The 23016-nt window shown below is 48.2% G+C and overlaps 1 protein-coding gene and 1 long non-coding RNA gene across 4 annotated transcripts in view; one reads left to right on the top strand and one right to left on the bottom strand.

Moving 5' to 3' along the window:
- LOC108391032 (uncharacterized) overlaps nt 1–23016 on the bottom strand; it is a 332816-nt gene that overhangs the window by 49593 nt on the left and 260207 nt on the right. The window lies entirely within an intron of this gene.
- Nucleotides 1–23016, top strand: part of FGF1 (fibroblast growth factor 1) — a 90040-nt gene that overhangs the window by 26584 nt on the left and 40440 nt on the right. The gene's annotated exons all lie outside the window — the stretch shown is intronic.

Below are 23016 nucleotides of genomic sequence, written 5' to 3'. Positions count from 1 at the left end.
TCTTGACCTCCTGGCTGTCCTCCCCATAATTTCCAGTGTGAGGAAGACAGCTGTACTCGACTTCCCCATCTCTCTGAAACAGCCTCGTTCCCTCCCCTCCCAGCCACTGAGTCACTCCTTGCCCTCTCATCTCTTCTCAAACACTTCCCAACACTGGAGATGAAGGATGGTGCTTGGCACCTTCCCCTTTCCCGATATTACTCCCCACTGCAACAAGAAAAAAAAAAAAATCACAACTTGGAAATGTACCCTCAGAACCAGCCAAGTCATCCTAGTGGAAAATGCCCATTTTTTTTTCTGTATTGTTGTTCTTCTCATTTATCCTTTCTCCTTTAGAATCTCTCCTTGTTCTTTGTACAGCTGTCTCAACTCAGCTTGCTGCCCCACAAACCTCCACTAAAGGGAACTTTAACAAAATAATGTCCACTTGCAGTATATGTAAGCCTTTGCTCAATGTTAGCTATTATTTGTTTTCAGTTTTGCTCAAAATGCTAAGCCTGCTCAGATTAGGGTTCCTTTGCTCCAAGGTCTCCCAGGGTGGAGACATGCCTGTTTCATTCACATATTCCAAACAGCATGAAGCTAGTCAATATGTGCTGGGTGAATGAATGAGTAGCAGTCATTGCTGGGCTTCTGCATCCACTTTGGGTGTGAGCTCCATGAAGGCATCCATTCATTCAACCAATATTTATCGAGACCCTACTATGTGCCAGGTCCCATGGTAAGCATGGTAGATATAACAATGAACAAAACAAAAGGCTCTGCTCTCTTGGACCTTATCTTCTGATGGAAAAATGACTGTTTAAAAATCATTAAATTGGTGTCTAGCCACCAAATATTGTGTTGGAGAAAGTCTTGAAATGACCAGAAGGTGAATTCATATTCATTTTAGGAGAGTTAAGAAATTGTGAAAGAGAGAGTCAGTTGGAGAATCAGATGAGAACATTTTTTTTACCAGCCTTTTTGAGATATAATTTACAAACCATAAAATTCACCCATTTAAGGTATACAATTCAATGGCTTTTACTATATTCACAGAGTTGTGCAACTATTACCACTATGTAATTTCAGAGCATATTCATCACGCTTAAAAATCCCACACCCTGTAGGCAGCCACTCCCATTCCCTTCCCTCCCAGCCCCTGACAACTACTAATTTTATTTTCTGTCTCTATGGATTTGCCCATCTGGACATTTCTATAAATGAATTCTACAATATATAGTGTTTTGTGACCAGCTCCTCTCACTTAGCATAATGTTTTCAAGGTTCATCCACGTGGTAGCATGTTATCAATACTTAATCCTGTTTTACAGCTGTTGATATTCCATTGTATGGATATACCACATTTTGTTTATCCATTCATCATTTGATGGACATCTGGATTGTTTCCACTTTTTGCCTATTGTGAATAATGCGGCTGTGAACACTAATGCACACATTTTTGTATGAACATATGCTTTTGCTTCTCTTGGACGTGTCCTGAGGAGTGGAGTTGCTGGGTCACATGGTAAGTCTGTGGGGCACCACACCACTTCTCACGAGCAGTGCACCAGGGTTCCAGTTTCCCCACGTCCTTGCCCACCCTTATTATCATCCATCTTTAGATTATAGTCATTCTCGTGGATGTGAAACCATTCATGTGGTTTTGATCTGCATTTCCCTGCTAGCTAATGCTGTTGAGTGTCTTTCACGTGGAGATCTGAATATGCGTAGTATGTCTGTGAGGCAGCTATTGACTTGGTTCCCGGCACAGTGCCCGCATCTCACAGTTGCTCAATAACAGTTGTTGAATGAACTTCCCTAAGGATGGAGCAAAGAAAAGTGCCTGGAAAGACCATGGTTCCATTACCTATGGGCGGCCTGGAAGACGAATTGCTGTATAAGGTAGAATGTTTTGCAAATATAAAGCTGTGTATTCTGATCCCCCCCACCCCATCCTGCTGCCTTTAAACCATGTTCCATTTGGAGCCTCCCTTCTCAGAGGCTGGGTCAGGAGGCCTGTTGCCTGGAGCCAGAGAAGGAAAAAGGAATAGAGAATAAAGAGGACAGTGGGTTCATCTGCCAAGACGTGCAGAGAGATTTGTGAAATTGCTTGAACTCCCACTTAGCACAGCAAGGGCTAGGCCTGGCTGGCAGAGTGGGGGGCCTCCCCTGCTGTGCAGGGCCTGTCCAACACGGGCGCTAGCTCCAAAGATGTAGTTGGAAAAGAAGATGTGCGGGGTGTGTGTGTGTGTGTGTGTGTGTGTGTGTGTGTGTGTGTGCGTGTGCATGTAAGGAGGCGGAGGTGGCTCTGGCTTTAGCAACTCCTCCATGAGTTGAGAGGAACCCCGAGGGCAGGGTAGCTAAGCCACCATCACGGCCTGGCCCAGAAAGCAAAGAGGGTGGATGGTTGTGATCCGATGGCGAGTGGGTGCCATTTGCACTCTGGACCTCCCGCTGTCCCTGCATGATGCAGATGCCAAGATGAGAGCCAGAGGCCACCGTGTGTGGCCTGCAGCAGACCTAGGGGCAGACACGCTGGGCGGGGAGGTAGAGACGCAGGGCTCCCACGGCCAGTGAGAGCTAGTCAGCCTAGGAGCTGCCCTGGGGCCTGACCACGCCAAGAGAGACCAGGAACTCAACATGAGCTGTAAAGGCCAGGAGTGGGCAGTAACAGGGCGGGCAAAGGGCTCCACACGGAGACCCTGGGGGTCTGTGAAAGGCTGGGTGACCCTCACCCCTCTGATAGCCAGACGTTCTTCCTGAAGATGGAGGAATCTCGGGGGTGAAGCGACATGTGCCAGGACTGTTTAAATTCTCGTGCTGAATGAGACTGAAGCTGTTTTGTAGCTACCCAACAGGCGAGGTCTTGGGAGGAAGCCCAGATGATAGACAACAAAGAGAAACAACACTGCTGTTGTGTGAGAAGGCTGGTGACCCCGTCCCCTGGCCTGTGAGCTCAGAAGGGGACCAGCCCGACCCAGGGCAGTGACAGCGGGGACGTGGCCAGAATCTGGCCAGAGCTGATGGTGTTGCTCTGTCTGTGGCCGCTTCTAGGGACCTGCCGCTTGGATCAAGGAGCAACTGGGCAAGAGAATTTCTTGCCTCCAACTAGAAGAACAGCTCCAAGGGCAGGCCCCTTGTTGTCTTTGGCTGTGATTCTTCTAGGAGCTTCAGGAGGCAATCGGAGGGGCCAGTGCCAGAAACATCGCTGCCCTAACAGGGGCGCCCCCCCCCCCGCTTCCTCCACCCAGTGTCCCAGGTGTTGTGCTTTTATCACTGAATCCTCCCAGCACCCCGCTGGAAGTAGGGGCAGTTACTGGTCATGTTTCTTAAAGAAACGGAGGGCTTAGTGAGGTTGTCCAGGACCCCCTGTGGACCAGGATCCAACACAGTGATGTGGCTGCAGAGGATGGGCACTTAAGCACTGTGTACACTGCCTCTCATTTTTCTGCTGGAAAATTCCCCTTAGAATTGAAGCAAGAACTGGCTAAGAGCTTTTCATTGAAGAAAAAGAAATTAAATGTGATTATTTTTTATTTGTTAAAAAAACCAGTAAACTTTCCCATCTCACAATAATAATGACAGACATACAATAATAGAAAAATGACATGCAACCAGAGTCGTAAATAACTTGAGTAAGAGCTCTTTCCAGCCACTCTTACCCCCAACACAAGCCAACTCCGGCAACCTCAAGGCCTCAAACTTGTCGGTCATACAGGTTTTCCCAAAGGACAGTCACCAAACTCAGCTCAAAGCATATGCTCCATCCACACGTCCATCCACCCATAAACCCACCCATCTACCCATCAATCCAGCCATCTGTCTATTTACCCATCTATCTATCCATCCTGCCACCCATCCCTCTATCTACCCATTACCCATCCACTCATCTACCCAACCACCTATCTATCTGTCCATCCACCCATCCATTCATATACTCACCCATGCATACAGACATACATATGCCCATTCATTCATCCATCCATCCATCCATCCATCCATCCATCCATCCATCCATCCATCCATCCATCCATCCATCCATCCACCCAGTTTTTCATCTCAATCATTGAGCTTACTATGTGCCAGGCACTGGAGACCCAAATGAACAAGGCAGTTCCTCCCTTTGAGAAGTTCACAGCTGGGGCAGAGGCATCCTCACAGCACAGTATCTAGTATACAGGTACAGTATCCACTGGACAGCGATCCAGTATGCGGAGCGCACAGTAGGTGGCGAGAAGGGTTAGAGGCTGACGTGAGAAGCAGGGATTTTGCCTGGGATGAACATCCCCAGATCTCTGTAGGTCTTAGCTTAGATGTCTCAAGGAGTCTTGCCTGACCATTTATTCTAAAGCCGGCCTTACTCTTTATTCTCTGTCTCGGTTCCTTGACACTGAATTTTTCTTTCTTTGTCCTTTAACTTGTGTGTGTGTGTCGGGGTGGGGGGGGTCTGTAAAGTCCCCAGAACAATGTGGTCCCAGAAGGGCAGGGATCACGATCCCCTTTTCTCACAAAAAGATCTCCAAGGCCTGGCATATGGTGGCTGCTCAGTTTGTTGCCTGAATGAATAAAGGTTGGAAGCAGATCATAAAGAGCCTTGAATGCCAAGCTAGGAAGTTTGGACTCTGGTTGCGGGCAGTTAAAAATAAAGAGGGGATGTCTGAGCAAGGATGAAACATGGTAAGATTTGTGGGTTGGGAGGACAAGGCTGGAGATGTGGATGAGGCTAGAGGAATAAGCTACAGGGAGAAAAATTAGAAGCAATTGCCTAGAATAGGGGTCAAGATTTTGCTGGCGTGACTCAAGACATTGAGAGCAGGGAAAGAATGGAATAAAAACGTAAGGAATATGTAGGAAGAATCATCAGGAGACGCCTGTGGGTAGTGAGGGAAAGGGGATGTGACCAGGCCTGCAGTTTGGGCTACTCGGAAACCACTGCGCGGTCATTAGTTAAGGCAGGGGCAGTTCGGGATTTTGAAGACATGGGTGGAACCAGAAGCGCGTGAGGGCACCGGGGAGACGAGAACACATGCGTTCCTGAGCAGGCACCTAGGACAGACCCCTGAAGGCCGCAGGGCTTCAAACGGTAGGCAAAGGAAAAGAAGTCAGGACGGGATGCTGAGCAAGGGCAGTTAAAGAAAAAGAAGACCAGGAGCCAGCACTGCTGCTGAAGCCTGACAGAGGAGAAACGTCTAGAATGGGCTTAAATGCTCCTGGGGGCAGGAGAGTCCACAAAAGAAAGTGGTAGAGACCCTGGGTCAGGCTGACCCTCAACTCCAGCCATGCGGCAAGGTGGGTGCAATGGACAGATTTTCTGGTGGTTAAAGAAGAGCCAGACAGTGGGTGTTCTAGGGGAAATCACCCAACTGGTAAGTGCCGAGTCATGTAAGAACCACCACAATCAACGAGTGGCTCCAGTAAGCCACGCAGCCTCAGCCACCGCTGGCTCGGGGCCCTAAGTTTGCAGCCCCCGTGCTGGAGGAAATGAGGGGCGCTTCGGGTGGAAGGGTGGGGTGGAGGGAGGACCCCAGTGTGCTAGGAACGACTGAGAGGTACTGGAGGGCTGGCTTCCTTTGGGAAGCTGCAGTCTGCGAAGTTGCCAGTCGGCGGGAGCAGATGGGCTGCAGGGTACAGGATGGGGGTGGGAAGGCTTCTCCAGGTAAAAGGGACGGGAAAGAGTGGGTGAATAGCATCTGCACTCCCTCTTCAGAGGGCTTTAAAAGTTTTACTGTTTTTTCCCTTTATGTTTGGAAAATACCTACAAAAACAAAATAAAATGTGAGTTCCTCTTCACCCACTCCATCTCAGAGGCAATTATTTTTTCAGGTTTCTATCTCTGCATCTACATATACACACAGTTTTTAAAATCAGTTACGGGATAATAATTCCCATATTATACTAGGCCTTCCTTTCTTCCACTCATGTACTCATCTAGCTCTCTTCTATGGCTTTTTACTTGTTTAGCTGTATAATGTCATTCCATTATTGATGAGCATGGTTTCCAAATTCTCGCTCATGTCAGCGGTGCTCCTGTGAACCTCATACACTGATCTCTGGGCACTGGTGTGAGTTCCAGGGCAAATCCTTAATACTGGCCTTGCCAGTCACAGAGTCTGCACATAGTGTCCTGTTTCTTCCAAGGACTTGAATCTGTCTGCTCTTCCCTCAGGGTCTGGGAATGAAAAATGCAGGGAAGAAGATATATTTCCAAGCAAGCTTATAAATTCAAAACAAGGCTTTAAAGTATCCCAACCTGACAACATACAGCTTTCTTTTTAATCAAGACATTGTGGATAGGAGCATATTTATGGACAGTTATCTCTTATTCATTAATGATAAGTACGGAACACATACAAGTAACTCTCAGGAGATAAAGTTAAGTCCACCCTTCTTGGTTGGATTATCCATCTTCCAGACCTAGGGTCAATTATTTGGAGAAGATACTGATTCCTGAGGGCCCATTTAAACATATTCAAAGAGTCATGGTGTGGGAAATTTGTTCATAGATTTCAGGGAGACCAAAGGTTGAAGGCTGTTAAAAAAAAAAACATTTTTTAAACATGATTATACTCCTGTGACTTGGTATTTAATCTGTGAAGTCATTAGTTGAGTTATATTTTCAGATCATTCTTTGGTACAGAAGGGGGGGAAACCCTCTCTCATTCCTACAGAGACAAAAACAGGCAGGGAAAACAAAGATGAGACACAAACAGCCTCTCCTAGGGGCTCCCATTTCACCACCGCCGCGGTGGCACCCTTAGCTCAGAGCGCCCTCTCCTGGACCCAGCCTCCACTGCACCAGCCACCGAAGGCAGCGGAGTCTGATTTTCAGGTTGGAAAGCAGCTCCAATCCCCCTATTCTAACATCAACACATCTTGGAGTTTCTACCGCATTAGCCCCTGAAACCCCAAAATGTCCTTTACCAATGTTTGTGCTGCATTCTCAGGTTATGCAGGACTCTGTCTCCTCTTTAAAAATGATTCCTTGATATTAAAAAAAATATCTTCCTCAGATCTGAGTTAAACTATAGCAAATCCACTTAAATTTGTTAACTGTCGGGAATGTATTCATAATTTTGGATAAGTGGGAACTAGGTCCAGAAGCCAAAGGAGAATGGCAAACAGTTCTATGTGTCATTACCCAATGCATTTGACAAATATATTCACGATAGTTTTCTGTCTCACTGTAGAGGGCTGTCAGAGCCTTAAATCAGCTATTTCTTGTATTTGTTTAACAAATATTTGCTGAGCACCTCTTACATGCCAGGGAGTGTGCTAGGAGCAGGTCCACTATGGGGGGCAGGGTAGTGTAACTTTAATCAATCATGTGTGATGCTCAGGTGGTGTTTTTGTTGCAAAATGCTTGGAAATCTAAGTGTCACAGTGGCTTACTGGCGCCTCAGCAATGTCCTTTCAAATTGCCTGTTAATCTATCACGTGCTGCTACTAACCAATTTAACTAGGTTAATCCTCTTACCAAGAAATGGCTTCTTTCTAATGTGTTAAAGGGGCTCTTCAATCTTCTAAGAAATATTGCTCGGAATCTGTTATGATAGGAAGGAGGAGGCAGAAAGAAAGAACTCAGCTTTTCCAAATAACTGCCTATTTTTCTTGGAGCTGGGCGGGCAGAGCTGAAGCGGGGCCGTTTGGACGCGGGAGCCTGCTCACCTGGCACTGCCCGCAGAGACCCTGCTGGGGGAGCTCCCGGCCTGTCACCACGACTCCCCTCACCCCACTCAGCCTCCCCACAGAAGAGAGAAGAGAAGCTGCTTTCTCCCTCTCCCGTCATTCAGGCGAGAAGCCTAGGGCCCATTTTCCAGATGGGGGGCATCAGGTGCTGGAAAGAGCCAGACCCAAGTGGCGGGAGCTTCCTTGCAGCCATGGCGCTTCTGGGGGCAAGGGCAGCAGGGACTGCCCTGGGGAGCAAGCCAGGCCAGGTCATGCAGGAGAGAGAAGGAAGTGACGCAAGGCCGAGGACTGCAAGGAGCCGAATCCCCCGTGCAGCTCCCGTGAGATCCCAGTGGCTACTTGAGCCCCGTCTTTCACCAGACTTCAGATAAACCTCTGGGAGGCAGACGTCCTTTCTTCCTCGCTTCCTTTGGGATATAATCGTCCTACAGTGCTTCTTTGGGAGGGTCACGGACCCTTCTATTCTGCCATCCAGATTAAATGTGAACTTGGCTAACCTCTCTGAAATCACTCCGCGCTTCCAAGGAGCATTCTCAACGGCTGTATTTTGTGGGCTTGCACCACCAAAAGTCCTGAATTTTCAGGTGCCCTTTCTCAGGTTATGCTGGGCAGTTAAATCCAGTCCATCCAGCTCAACTCACCAAGCATGCATTGAGCTGAGCACTGTGTTAGGAAAAGACCTGGACACTGCCCTCAAGTAATTCACAGACCAGGGGACGGGACAGGTGAATAAACAAATCACCTGGGCCTAGCGCATTAGGCGCGAGGATAGAATTACGTACAGGGCAGCACTTCTGAGCCTCTGCTCTCATAGCGTTATGGTCTGGAGGGAGAGCCACACATTCAGCAGAAAATTGCACAAATAGAAGGAGAATTTAAGTTTTACTTGAATGGAGGAGAGGCAGGCATCTGAGCTTCAATGGGGCATTTGGCCAGGGAGTCCAGTAGAGCACCCTTGAACGAGTCACAGTTGAGATCTGAAAGATGGGTGACTTGGCCGTAGGGTGGAGGGAACAGTGGCCCAGGCAGAGAGAAGAGCATGTGCAAAGGAACTGTAACGAGAGCCCAGAGTGTATCCAAAGGGCTGAACCAAAGCTGGTGTGGCGAAGCCCAGGGCTGGAGGGGGAGGGTGGGTGGCTGGGCCAGAGAGGTCAGCAGGACTGGACCCCCACATACTGCGTGGACAGCCGTGGCCTCCACTTCTGTGTACTCATTTCCTCATCTGTGTAAAGGGGATCAGAGCAGCACCTACCTCGTGGGACCAAGTGAATCCCATGTGGAGGCATGCGCTCTAAGTATCAGGGGCTATTATTGTTGTAATTATCATCCTCATCATCTCACTAAGGTGGGGACCCTGCTGGCCCAGGTCAGATATTTCTTTTTAACACATTGACTCTGTGAGCGCAGTTCCACAGAGGTCTCAGAGGCCACAGAAATTAGCAGAAGCTCCTGTAAGTAACCGCTGCCTTCCTGGAGACATTCTGAATGAATGACCGGCTGGGCTGCTGACCACAGGGCTCAAAAACAGCCACCAAGAGTTTATCCCCAAATACCCAGAAGAAAACGAGACAGAGGAAGGAGGGCAGCGCCTCCTGAGAGAAGGCCGTCTATAAATGGAAAATTACACGGAGAGAAAACAAATCCTATTTGATGTGAACCCATTTTTTACTCTGTCTGGAAATCCTGGGCAGAAGGAAGTGGAGGGGACAGGGAGTGAGCAGGTGTGCCCGGGCTGAGGGACCAGCGGGGACTGTGCCCAGGACGAAGAGGAGGGGCTGCCGCCGGCTGCCACGGTGCCCCTCCCCCTGCCAGACACCGGACGGACCCAGCCGCCCCGGGGCTGCTTCTGCGCTGTGATGAGTGTCCAGGCTGCCCGCGGCCGAGACGGGAGCAGACGGCTGGGGCGGGGAGGCGTCCACGGGAGGAGCTCCAGGGGAGCACGGAGAGTGCTTCTGGGGTGCCTGGGGCCCATCTGTTTCCTAAGATGGGGTGTCATAACACTGAATGGCTAACCCATCTGGTTCGTGCTCAATAAATGTTAGCTTAAAAAAAATCAATCTGTCCTATCTTCAGAGCAACTCAGAGTCTCCGTTACCCATGGCTTTTCCAGTTCTACCACCCATTTGCTGTGTGGCACTAGGTAATTTCTGAACATCCCTGTGCCTTGTATTTCTCAGAGAAGACAATCACAACCTTATAGTTTAAGGGGCTCCACTTCAAAAATATTAACAATAGTAAGAGGTAACAAGTGATAACTTTCACTGTGTGACAAACACTGTTAAGGACCTTCTTGCGCATTACAGCCCTGATACTAAGACCTGGAATCAAAAAGTCTGTGTTGGAATCCCAGACAGGACCGATCCCTTCCTGGATGTGTGGCCTTGAGCAGTTACTTAACCTCTCTGGGCTTCAGTTTCTTCATCTGTAAAATGAGAGTGTTCTTGACACGTCCACACAGGGCTCAGGAGGGACTAGAGGGGGCGCTGCAGAGCGAGGCAGTTGGTAGCGTGCCTGGTGCCAAGCGGTGACACCCTCATGTTCATTGTTATAGTGCATTCCGCCTATGCCACCCACACCCCTGTATCATGCAAGCCCTGGAGGCTGAGGCTAGAAAAATGTAACGTATACACAACACGGAATATTATTCAGTGATGAAAAGAAACGAGCTATCAAGCCAGGAAAAGATACGGAGGAAGCTTAAAATGCTTATTACTAAGGGAAAGAAGCCAATCTGGGAAGGCCACGTACTGCATGATTCCAACTGTATGACACTCTGGCGAAGGCAGAACTATGGACACAGTAGAAAGATCAGGGTTGCCACTGGGCAGGCGGCAGGGAGGGGTGAACGGGCAGAGCACACAGGATTTTTAGGGCAGCGAAACTATTCCGTATGATACTACGATGATGGATACGTGTCATCATACACGCGTCGGGACCCGCAGAATGCCCCCCACCAGGAGTGGGCTATGGACTCCGGGAGATGACGGCCAGTCAGAGCAGGTTCAGCCATAACGCGTGCACCACGGGCGTCAGGCATGTCCGCGGTGGGGGAGGCGGTGCGTGTGTGCGTAGGGGTCCCCGACTCTCTGCTCAGTTTTGCTTGCATCTAAAACCAATTTAAAACAGTCAAGTCTATTAATGAAAAAACAAAAAGGTTAACTGATACAGCTTCTGAGAGACAGAGCTGGGGTCTGAGGGCTCTGTCAGCTCAGAGCCAGGGTCCTGCCCACTGCCCTTGCTGTGGGGGGTCCAGGCTCCAGGGGTCTGAAGCCAGTCACTGGGGGAAGTGGACCGAGCCTCCGGGAGCAGCAGCTGCCCCCCTGCCTCTGGCCGCCTGGCCCCGCTGAGCCGTGGGCCGCCCGTAAGGCATCGGGGAAGGAGGCGGGGAGGCTGCCGTGTCACCACCACCCCACCATGGCCACACTCAGGGCCTGTGTGGGGATGACTGGGGCTGTGTGCACACTAGGAATGGGCACGTGTGTGTCAAGCTATATCTTTCTACTTATAGTTTAAAATGTTGACCCTTCTGACTCGGCCCCTGCCCCCAACACACAGGGACTCCCATTTGCACTTTAATACATTTATAGAAGCTGTGTCTTACACTGCTTATATTTTCCCAAGAGAATTAAAGAGTGACTGAGGGCTACATATTTAAGATCTCTATCAATGTGATGTTGAAACAATATCCAGTCTGTCATAGCATCAAATAATGAGGCTATGAGCCAAACTATGAAAGTATATGTACTGGTTTTAAAGGGACTCAACAACACTCGTGAGCATCCTTCTCACCACCGCTGTCATTTATTGGCCATGTAAGAAGTTTCAAGTTCTGGGTTAAACAGGTAATGTGTCTTAAGTTATTGATCTTCACAAAATTCCTTTCAGGTAGGTTCTATTATATCATCATTTTGCAGATGAGGAAACTGAAGTTCAGAGAGGTTATGTGACTTCCCAAGGGCACACAGCCAATAGGTCATGGATGCCACACTGTTTTAACTGCCGTGTTCACCTTTGCTGACCTTTTGAACTTTTTGCAGATATTAGCTCAATGAATCCCCATGGATTCCCTCTCCCATCTGCTGCAAAGGTCGTGCCCTAGCACAGCGCCTGGCACACTCACTCTCCACGCCTCCCTGCACCCCTCTTCTGCCACCATCTAGCTGCCCCTCCACCATCCTCTCTCAGAGGAACCATCTGTCTGTCTGGTGCTTCCCAAACTGGAAGATGCCTCAGAACAGGTGGGGCTTTTTAATGACAATGTAGCTTCAGTAGGTCTGAGGTGGGGACCAGGAAACTGCATTTTATAATGAACATCTTACATAATTCTGGTTTTGGTGGTCCTTTGATCATACTTTGAGAAACATTAATCTGTGCATTTTTAAAGAAATTAATTTTTCTTATTTAAAACACCTGTTGAAAATGCTTATGGTAAAAAATTCAGTAAGTTCAAGAGTAGACAGTAAAAGGGACATCTCTCCACGTACAAGGCTGTTCACAATGGCAGTTTGGATAATAGTGAAAAACTGAAAGTAACATAAATGTCCATCCCTAGAGAATATATGCAAATACAGTGTAGGCTATTTGTGAGATCAGAACTGAATAGAACTTACTCACATAATGTTTGCTGTTACACGACACATATTACAAATAATACATAAAAACAGATCTTAGATACGATACTGAGTGAATAAAAAGCAAACTGCAGAACCCTATACAGAGCACACTGTTTATGCGTGTTACACACACTAAATTCATAATAATAGTCTCTTAAAAATATTATGGAACAGGGAATCACAGGGAACTTCAACTCTCTAATGTTTTATTGCTTTTATATATAGAAAAGATCTGAAGTCAATCTGAGAAAATAGTAACATTTGTTAAATCTGGGTAGAGTGCACACAGGTGTTTCCTAATTATTTTTTGTTTTTTCTTAAATAAAAAAGAAAGCTACCCTGCCTCCCCTGCTCACCCAGTTTCCTTCCCTGAGGCAGGCTGGTATTTTTTTTCTGCACTATATAAGTCAGTCTATGCATTAACAAGTTTAGAAGTCTAATCTAAGATCTCATCTGATTCTCTCCCACCCCTCCAGGACCTGGTCTTATCAATTTAATTCTTTTTGATTTACTCTGTACCTTTCCCAGCAGGTTTCTTCTTATTGACTAATGTTCCTGGATCTGTCATTCTAGAATAGTTTCTCTGCCTTACTCCGTACACGCGAGTAGATTCCTACTTCCTAATGACACGGATTTTCTTTTGGTGAGCTCGCAGCCCTTCCAGGGAGGGTGGTGCGGACTCGCCGCTGCCCTCTGCACATCACTAATGTGCCCTTTCTCCCCCTCCTGGCTCGCCACCCCCCGTCTGCCCATCTCTGGGGCCAGAACTCCACGGCCATGTCCTGGTCTTCATGTCCCTTGACTTTTCTGCAAATCTGATCCTTCCAGTCACCCCTTTCTTGACCTCACCTCCTGCTCTGACTTGTGTTATGCCTTATCAGTCTCTGTCTCTTCTCAGTTCTTCATCTCAGACCCCCCCCACATGCCCATATTGGGGCTCTTTCCTGGTGCACTGATTGTCTTCTCTCCACTGATGACCTCACCAAGCCCCTGGACTCCAACCCCCAGTGGGCATTTTGGTGAAGATGCTCACTTCCTTTGAGTTCTTTCTGTGACTTTCTAGCCGTGTTTCTAATTGTCTGAGGTTCATGTCAACCTCATTGTTCCGCAGATCTGGAAAACTCAACCTGCTGAATTTAAAGCATTTATATTTCTTCTAGGTCAGTGCTTCTCATATTTAACATGCACATGAGTCACCTGGGACATCTTGTGAGACTGTAGGTTCTGGTTCTTGAACTCTAGGATGGGCCTGAGGGTCTGCTTTTCTAACAAGTACCTGGGTGATGCCTTGGCTGCTGGGCCAGGGACCCCACTTTGAGTAGCAAGATGCTGGAGAGGTTTCCATTCTCTCGGTCAGGGATTCTCAACTCTGTCTTAAAATCAGAACCACCTGGGGATTGTACTATGTATAACATGGTTTTTAATATATGCCCGTGGTAAAAAGATTCAAGGATATCAATTCCTCTTTTGTCTGGTGCCAATCCAGACAAATGAATTAGAATTTCTGGGTGTGTGGACCAGGCATCTGCATTCCATAATTAACTATTAAGTACCTGCTTGGGCTAGGACTATGCCAAGGCCTGAAAGCCAGTGGTAAATAAGACAAAGCCCTTATGCAGCTTACATGTCAGAACTGGTGGTGATAAAAAAGAAAAATAAATATTGGAGAATATGTTGGTAAATGCAATACACGAAACATCAGAGTTCTGAGAGAGAGAAAAACTGAGAAGGGGGCTGCTTTAGTTGGGATGGTCAGGTGGCATCTGAGCTGAGCCGTGAGCCATGAGGAGGCAGACATGCAAAGGTCTAAGGGAAGAAGAGCATTTCGGTTTGGGGGAACAGTATTTCAGGCAGAGGGAACAGCAAACGCAAAGATGCTGTGGCAGGTCCATGCTCGGTGAGTTCAAGGAAGAGACGGAAGGCCAGCAGTGTAGGTGGAGCGTGGTGAGTGACCGAGCAGAGGTGAGGGCTGAGGCGGGGCTGGAACCTGAGACTGAGCCTGCGGGACACCATCTTCCCAAGGACAGAGCCGCTGGAAGCTGCTAGAGGGTTTTAAGCAAGCAAGGGGATATGATCTGCCTTAGGCGCTGCTGTAGGAGGCCAAGAATAGAAACAGTGAGGCAGGTGAGAAATGGTGACTTGGAGCACAGTGGTAGAAGAGGTCAGACTGAGCATCTATTTTGGAGGCTGAACAGAACTTGCTGGTGAATTGAAGGGGGCTAGGTGAGGGAGAGAGAGAATGACTTCTCTGTTTTTGGGTGGAGGCACTGGGAACATTTACTAAGATTTGAAATACTTGAGAAAGAAAATCTGTGGGACTGGGTGGGGGGAATCAACAGTTCTGACTGGGCCATCTTAAGTGCAGACCATGACTGGACATCCAGGAGACACTGAGGGGGGAGTGGGATATAAGAACAGGCAGACCACCTTCCCAGCCTTGCTTCCCCTCCCCAAGAACTCAGTGTGGAACAAGAGCCATCCTTAACCCCAAGTGTACTGTTTCTGTTCTCACGTCGGATTCCTGGCCCTGGGTCCTGGCCCACGCTCTATCTTCTGTCCAGTGTACCTGCCAATCTTGGCCTTCTGAGACCCTAGTCACACATCCAAACCATCTCACATAACCCCTCCGGCCTGATATCTCTGTCAGCAGCGATTCGTGCCTCCTGGGCACTCCCGTTGGTACTTGACGCTGGCTTGTCACTCTTGTCACCTTTTCCCCCTTGAGTTAGCAGTGTGTATTCACCTTCCCTGCTGGGCTGTAAGTTCCTGGCGAGCAGAGCTGCGCCTCCTCCTTTTAGCATATCTTCCATGATACCCAGAAATGTGCCCAGCACATAGAAAGCTACTCATTACACATGTTGGATAAACAAATGATTAGGACATTGCTCCACGAGGTTTGCTGAGGTTAATCTAGCCACCAGTGATCAAGCCCTGGAAGAACTGAGGATTGCTGGGTCTCTGGGTCATCGGTGAGAACCACCTAGTGCGATGCTCAGAGTCTCAACACACGGACACATGTTTGTCCTCGCTTATCTTTAAATAGTAATGCGTGTAACCTGCTTTAGGCCAAGAGTATATTCCTTTAAAAAAAAATCTAAATCTAATTTATGAACTCACTAAAGAAGCCTATTATTAGAAAAAAACACTGGTGCCATGTTCATTCCTAAGAAAAAGGCTACTTTTGTAATGATTGCTAATGCTGCCCCGGAACAACTTTGATAAGACAGGACTCTGGCCCACTTTGGTTCTGGGGGTGCCTGTGCGTTACGCTGCAGCACTGGAAGCTGGGGTTAAGCCCTGATCGTTTTACGACCTCGTGCCCAATCTGTCCATGAGGCTTCATTAAAATCCAATAGATTTATTCTAGCACATTTGGCCTCACATTGTGCCAGGTCATGGATTCTGAAATGGGGAAGAGAGAATGGCAGATCAGATACTGGTAGTGAGGTCTTGGTACCCAAGCTGAGCCCAAGGAAGAAAGAGAAAAACGAGATAAAAATGGAGGGTCATGATGATGGGGGGAGGCTGGGGGGTGGTGTCAGAGATGAAGGATGACTCCTGCAAGAAGAAAGAGGCTGAGCAAGATTAACAAGAAATGCAAGCCTACAGGATGGAGAAGTAGCAGAGACCGATGGGCGAAGGAAGGAGGAAGACAGTAGAAGAACAACATCATCCACCCCGGCAGCTGACATCTACTGATCGTTGATGCGCACAGGCATCGCGATGAGGGCTTTAGACACATGTTCTGATATGCTTTTCCCATGACTTTGTAGTACGCAGTGTTATTTACCTCATTTTACAAATGAGGAACTTGAGGGTCAGAGAATTAAATAACCAGAAGAGCTGGGGTTCAGACCCAGGTCTGTTGGACGTGGGAGCCTGAGTCTGTAAACCACTGCTTTCCACCACACTCTGACATTGATTCGGGGGGCATTTCCTCCCACCACGTCTGCTGCAGGCTGAGCCGTCTGCCGGGGCTGTGGGTGCTCAGAGCGGAGGTGCTCTCACTCAGGGCCAGGGAATACTCACACCGTTGTGTCAGGCCCCACCCACGTGTTTTTTTATTGTCTGCTCGGCACCGTGAGTAACGCCACTTTCCATTTCAAGCTGGGAGCTTCTGGAGATGAGCAAGTCATAAGCCAGGGTTTAAAGCTAAGCACTGCCTGGGGGATGACTCACCCACCTCAAGACGGGGCCAGCATCACACCCTCCCGCTCAGGATGCTGCTGGAACATCCTCCTCCTTGCCAAAGCCTAAAGGAGACCCGAGTTCCCCTGCGATCAGAGTAGGAATCATGCCAGGTTATCGGAAAGCTGGCAATTGAACTGGTTCCCCACGTGGAACTGCTGTGGTTGTCCTGGTCCCTCCTGCATGGTAAGGTTTCTGTTGTTCATTTGGCATTTTCTGAGGGCCTACTATGTGCCAGGCCTCTGTCCCAGGATAGAGATACTGCGGCGATCTGGGTGGCTTTAGTCCTTGTCCTCACGGGCTGGCAGTCTAGGACTAAGGTAAGCAGACAATGCCAGGAAGACGTCAGAACCGGGAGAATGTAATAAATGAGATGACACGGGAAGCTCGGCAGAGTTTGGGGAACTAACAGCTAAGGATTTATGCCAAAGTAGGTCTGAAGGACAAGGAGGGAGTGGTTACATTTTTTAATTGTAAGCAGCCATAACTGACTTTGCTGATAATAGACAGAAAGAGAATTTAGAGAGGCTGGGGTTGCCCAAAGAATCGCTGGGAAGGTGCCCTGACCTGATATCCCAGTACAGAGGGATGCAGCCAGATGGAGACGCGCGTGTGTGTGCGTGTGTGTGTGTGTGTGAGACATGCAGATGGGTGGAGGGGGTAATCCCTCAAATATGGGATGGGGCTTCTGATGCTGGGCAGTCAAACTGGATGACAAATGTCCAGGACGGCAGGTAGAAGTGGGGAAGGTGGGGAGAAGAAGGCTGTCTCAGAATGACCTAAGATATTCTGAGTCAGAGAAACCAAAGGAACAGCTTAAAGAGAGGGCTGACTTACTGAGGTGAGCAGACGACGGGGCCAGGCTGCCAGGCTGCCTTAGAGACTCAAGTCTGCTGCTCAGCCAAGGACTTCGGGCCACGACGGGGAACTAAGCCCTGTGCTAGCAGGTAAGCAGGAACTGTGTTTTAAGGCTTCCCCCCCCTTTTTTTTTAGTGTTCCTGGGGCCATTCTGGAAGGCCACAGTTTTCTGTATATGCCTTGAGAGTATAGAGCCCAGCTAAATCAGAAAAACCTTCTTTGCATAACAGCTGGAAAGATGATGGGGACGCGCCAGCAGAGAGCGGTACTGGCTAACCGTTACTGCTTGCGCTAACATGAGCTTACATGCCTTATTTCATTTAATCCTCATCACGAGCCTATTCGTTTACAGACCAAGAGACAGAGGCACGAAGATCGTAAAGGACCTGGCCAAGGTCCCGTGGCTAGCAAATTGTGGGTCTGGGATGCAAATGTAGATCTACTTTACTGTAACTAGGACTCTTGACAGAACAACATAGGGTAAGATGAAGAAAAACGGTCGTTTGAGAAGGAGAAAACATTTTTTTCTATGCTAAGTATATCAGAAAGGGTTGGAAGCCTAGCCCCTTAGCTATCGCCTCTCTCATGGGTGCCGTTTTGAATTGTAAGCTCAGCTACTACTCCCTACTGAGAAATTTTCAAATTTTATCTGAAATGAAAACACCTTGACTGAGGAACTTTTAACAGTAAGTCAGGGGATTGACCCCTAGACTGCAGCAAGAAGTATATATATATAGTATTTCTAATGGATTTTTAAAATAAAAATTTCTCTAGCTATACAATAATATATGCTACTTATAAAAAATGTTAGGGAAATATGGGAAAATATAAAGAAGAAAACGAAAATCACATGTAACCTTACCACCAACGATGGCTGTTGTCACATTGTGTGTGTGTGTGTGCAATTTGTATTCTCTTTCCAAATCATATATATTGGTAGCATTGTCTTTTAACTTCATAGTTCATAATATCTTAAATAATTGTTATTGCCTTGATTTCATCCTTTTCCTCAAGGGGGAATCGCAGTATTAGTTTTGCAAATCTACTAGATGGGTATCAGTTTACAGAGTAGAGTGTGATATAGAATGCAAGCTGGTTTGTTTAAATGAGTGGGCAGAAAACATGCGGGCTTCCTGGGGTGCCCGGATAGCCTATGTAAAGATGCCTGGCTCTTTCTTTAAGGAGGTCTTGTCTTTTCACTGTTTACTACTAATACTAGTTGGTACATATTATCTGCAAAAACATCTAACAGAATGATTAGTCTAATGGCTAACCATTTATTTATCGGGAGAGATTTATTCCACCATCTACCGCATGGATGGCATTCAACAATGTTACATTGACAGGAAGTAGGAGAGCAGTTTCCAGGACTGAGCTCCAAGCGGAACCCTGCTGGTGATCCCACTTCCCCTTCTCTGGTTTGGGGGACCCCCTCTCTTTGCACATCCCGGCCAAAGGCAGTTCAGAACCCCACAGGCCAACACGCCCCTCAATCTGGCTTTCCAGGCAGGAGTGCAGCTTGGCCTTGAAGTCCCCTCTGAGCTCCGGCTCTGGGAGTCACCCGGCTCAGGCCAGCACAAAGGCAGGTCTGTTTGGTCGCTGGTGTTACCAACTCTTAGCACGACCCAGTGCCATCCATCCTCTGTCCTTTTCCCAACTCATCAAGACGAAGCCCTGCCCGACCCGGAGCCCAGACATCTGTTTTGTGTTGGGAGTCAGTGGTCGGTCAAGTGCTTGCACAATGCAGCTGGATTTGCTGATGTAAACAAAGTTGCTTGCAGTGAGTTTTCTGACCCTGAAAAGGCCCCACAGAACTATCCCCTCAGGCCTCCATCAGGCCTTTACCCCCAGCCTGGGGGACAAGGAACATGAACTTGAGTTAGTTAATAAGTTACAGCCAAGAGGGAAGCAGAGCATCTGGTTCCTCTCTTTCCTTCACTGTCTCCACGCCACCCTTTTCTTATTGGGCCCTTCCTCACCCCGAACTGAGGCCATGTCACTGCCTTCGATCCCCGCGGTGACCCGGGAAGCCAAGGGTCAGCCGGCTGCGCTGCTATCGGTGGACACGTCCCCTCACTCCCCCTCCCACAGAGCCACTTGCTCTCCTTGCATCCATGCTTAGTTTCTCCCTGCTTCATTCGATTTTACCTTCCCTTACAAAAGCAGTTAAACAGTACCTAAGTTTACATGCAAAAAGTTAATAATCTCCACTTCCACCTTCTATTTTACTTTTGAGCTTTATGAAATTCATGAGGTTCTCTTTACATATTCCATTTGTAAACAAAGGACTAAATGATAATTCAGAGTGAAACACCTCCTAACTCAAGATCCCAGGTTTTCCGTCTCTGAGACTGAGAATGCCAGGATGTACTCGGCAGTGCTGCCAGACGAAGCCACGGGACATCTATGATGTATTTCAAACAGAGTGCATAGAAGTTAGACTTGAGAGTTACAGACTTCATATTTTTTCTAATTTCATAAAGTCTATTTTGATATTTACTTGTACAATTACTTTCTGTGGCAAGTGATACTGGTTTCACACTGAAATTTCAGTCACGATACGAAGTTTCCATACAATGTGAATTCCAGTTTGAACATTGACTCCACCTTGAAAATATTAATTAAATAATACTAAAAAAGTACATCCTAGCTTCATATATCTAGGCTTTACAGGACAAAACATTCTGAATATATGGAAAATAAACCCCCTCAAAGAAAGAAATGACAAAGAAAACACAGGAAAACAAGAAACCTCAACAACCCCAAATCAGCCGGCTAACCTACCAGACAGCGGAAATCTCAGACCAAACGTGGGCATCTGTGGTATAGTGTCAGAGGGCGCATGCAAGATGACTTCCAATGGCTTTTGACCACCACCAAAACAGCAGAATAGCCAGTTGGTCGGCATTGCCCCACCCCTTTCTGCGGTCCCCACAATTTCCTTTTCTTATCCTGCCACCCCCACTGGAAGGCCTTGAGGCATCCTATGGTGTCCGCTAGAACCATCTGGGCACGCCTCTCCCTCCACAGTACTATGCCGCAAAGCTGTCGTTGCCATCCGCTAAATCAAAACCCTTTTTTGAATAGGTGTGTTTCCAAAGTCAACCAGAAATCTTCATCATTCACTTTGATAAATGTCAACAAATGCTCGCCGAGCATCTACGTGCCTGGCCAGTGTCCATGGGGGAGGGGAGTGCGCCAGACCCAATCCTTGCCCTTGAGGATCAAAACTTCACTAGGGAGGCCAGCCTGAGAATGCAAACAGCTATAATTGCAGGGTGGAGGGTGGCAGCTGCCATAGACAGCTCCAGCACCTCTGCCCCAGAGGAAACGATGAATTTTGGCTTTGTGAGGGTCAAGACAGGTTCAGGAAGGAGGCAGCCTTGACCCTTTGAGAAGCATGTGTCCTTTAAAAAGATCATATTAACTCTGGTGTTGTGACCCGCTTTGAGTCCTTTGCCAATTCTGGGCTAACGACTGGAAGGAGATGTAGCATCCTGGTGCTTCTTGCCGGAAATGTGCCAGCTCCTTGCCCACGAGGATCCCTCAGTCTCCTCCTCCAGTTGGTGAGCAGACTTGGGCGCCCGGGGCCCTGCGCACGCCCATGACCTTGCTCTTCCCAAAGGTCTCAGCTCAGTGGGCTCCTCAGACACCCCCTGACCTTCTCCTGCTATCGCTGCACTTTCCCCCTCCAGCCTCCTGCTTGTCTGATTTCGACAGAGAGAGAGGCTCAGCGCCAGTTCAGATTTTCTTATTCAGCTGCTCATTTTTAAGAACCTTGTATCTCCACCATAGGAATAAAAAGAGACAACAGAAAGGGACTCTGCTTTCTTTTCTGCCTCTTTGTCCTCAGTGCCTGATAAATCATAGTATTTAATAAATATCTGTTGGATTAATTAATGAATAATAGATTAATTCAACTTCATCTCTTCCCTGTTTGCTTTACCTCTTCGGTCTGTTTTTGTGGGAGGGACCAGTGGTTTTAGGAAATATATAGGATTAATTTCAGATTGACTTAATCAATCAAGTACTCAGATACTTGATCAATCAACCAAGTATTCACCCGTGGGTTCAGTATGGCACTTGGCTGTGATTTGCAGTGGGACTTCTAAGCATAATGTGCGACTTTTCAGCAAAAGCCTCCTTTCTTTCAACAAATATTTATTAAGCACAAATTATGGGCCAGGCCCATGCAAGGTACTAGAGATGAAAAGCTGTGAGGCGCAGAGACAAGGGCTTTGCCCTAATGGAGCAAAGTCAAGCAGGAAAAACCGTCCAATGAACAGCACCAGTGAGGAACAGAGAGTGAGGGGCGCCCAGCCGGGGGGCGGGGTCCGGACCTGGGCTGGTGGCCAAGGGAGGCTTGTCTGAGTGACGTCTGAAGGGGTCTGAAGAAGTAGGAATATCCGAGTGGTTGGTGGGGGGCAGGTGGCAATGTTGGCAACAAGGGGTCCTGGCCAAGGAAGAACAAGTTCAAAAACCCAGAAGTGACAGCAGGCTAGGCACCTTTGTGACCTGCAAGGTTACTTTTGTTAGAGGTCCCTGATGGACTCGATGCCAGAGGACTCCTGGGCCTTCCTACTCAGTATAAGACCAGGTGGCCTCGGAGGCCGTGTGGGTCCCTGGCTGCGCCTCAGGAAGCAGCTGGAATGGACGCTCCACGGGGCTGGGACTCTGCCGGCTTTGTTCCCATCTGGGAATGAGGCCGACAGCCCGGGAGACTCGCAATGACCATGTTCTGAGTGAATGAATGAAGTGCCCTAAGGTGGTCATAGCCATGTCCTCTGGTGTCACCAAGCCCCACAGGATGAGACCAGGAGTCATCTCGACAGCCAGCTGGCCCACGCACTGCCCTCCGGGCTGTCAGACCTGCCTAAAGCTCTCAGAGAGGATGACACCGTCTTGTAGATTTTATACAGTAGTATGACTCGGAAATTCACTTCCTGAGGTCATGCCCAAGCAGCTGAGGGACAGACGATCAGTCCACGCATCTGGTGAGTCACGGCAGGATGGGGAAGGGCAGGGACGATAGTCCTTAACACCAGCCAGGCAGGTCGGGCAATGAGGGGACGCTGGCTTCCAGGCATTACTTGTCAACTATTAAGATGCCAGAGTGCCTCACTTCCAGACCTGCTATGGAGTGTCAGTGAGCCCCACATTCTCAAAGCAGCACCACCTCATGTGGAAATGTTATTTCCTTGTGTATTTGGTAATGGGCATTCTAAGACCAAAGCCTGTCTCCTCTCCCAGCACTGTGTACTTGCTGAATGCCACTGTCTCTCTCAAAGAAGGCTGCTGGGCTATCCTGGCTGGGAGCTGGGAAGCATGGATACTGCATCTGGCCAGTACCCAATCTATCATCCTACCTGAGGCCCTGCGACCTCTGACACGGGCTGCTGCCCCTACTCCCTGCTCCGCCTCTCCTCTGATACTTTCCCACTCAGCAGCCTGAGTAACATTTAAAACACGCACATTTGATCATGTCATACCACAGCCTGTGTTGATCAGTGGTTTTTCACAGTCCTTTAGATAAAGTCTGGCCCTGCCGGCTTCTCCAGCTACAGCTCTCTTTATTTTCATTTCCTCAAGTGAAACATGCTCTTTCTGGACTCAGGAACTTTGCATGTGCTCTTTCTCCTATCTTCTTCCCCCCATTCACTAGAAATATAAATGCCCCTTCCTCCAGGAA

The sequence above is a fragment of the Manis javanica genome, chromosome 14 (genome assembly GCF_040802235.1).
Source record: "Manis javanica isolate MJ-LG chromosome 14, MJ_LKY, whole genome shotgun sequence".
NCBI lineage: Eukaryota > Metazoa > Chordata > Mammalia > Pholidota > Manidae > Manis > Manis javanica.
The sequence above is the reverse complement of the archived record's forward strand: the minus strand, read 5'-3'. Positions and strand labels throughout refer to the sequence as shown.